A 900-nucleotide genomic window follows, 5' to 3' on the forward strand; every position below is an offset into this window, starting at 1 on the left:
TATTATTATTTATTTTTTCTTTTTTTCCGAAAGAGAGAGAGAAAGAAAAACCATTCAATGAGCCTCATTTATTTTTTTTTATCTTTCTCCCTTTCTCTCCCTTTCTTCTTCTCTTTCTTTTTTCTTTCACTCGTTTTACTTACTTTTCACGGGGAAAGAGAGGAAAAAAGAAAGAAAAAAAAATGGGGGAGAAAAAATTTTTTTTTATTAATTTTTTCTTTCATATCCTCCATTATTATTTAATCACTTAAAGTAATTACGAAAAAAAAAATGTTTTAAGTTATCGTTAAGTGATTACGATAATGATGATATAAAAAAAAAAAAAAACAAACCGGAAACAAAGTCAAACCGGATGTTAAAGGTACTAGAAAATAAATTAACCGTAATAATGTACACACATATTATATATTTCGTAAGGAATGTTTTTTTTTTTTTTTTTTGAAAACTAACCGGATGTCGAAAGATACCAGATTTGAATTTGAATGAATTTTAAATACGTCGTCGTCGTTAACCGGAAAGGACGAAACCGGATATCCGGTTACATAACGACTCGATACTAATTATCAGATATTTGAATTTCGTTGAAAATCCGTTGTTTTGTAAATTTTTTTCTTAAATGCGACTACAATGGAAGAAGAGTAAGAGAAAGGAAGAGAGAGAAAGAGAGAGAGGGGGGAGAAAGAGAGAGAGAGAAAAAAAAGAAAAATTAATTTGCGGTTTTTGTGTTTTGCTGCACTGAAAGCAAAAATAAAAAAAAATTTTTTTTATATTCAAATGATATTTTTTTTTTCCTTTCTAATTTTTTTCTTTTTCGTGGAAAAGATTTTTTTTTTCTCGTTTGTTTTTTGTTTGTTTGTTGTTATTGTTATTGTTGTTGTATAATGGAATTACGAAAATTTC

The sequence above is a fragment of the Pediculus humanus genome, genomic scaffold (genome assembly GCF_000006295.1).
Source record: "Pediculus humanus corporis 1103172108303 genomic scaffold, whole genome shotgun sequence".
Lineage (NCBI taxonomy): Eukaryota > Metazoa > Arthropoda > Insecta > Psocodea > Pediculidae > Pediculus > Pediculus humanus.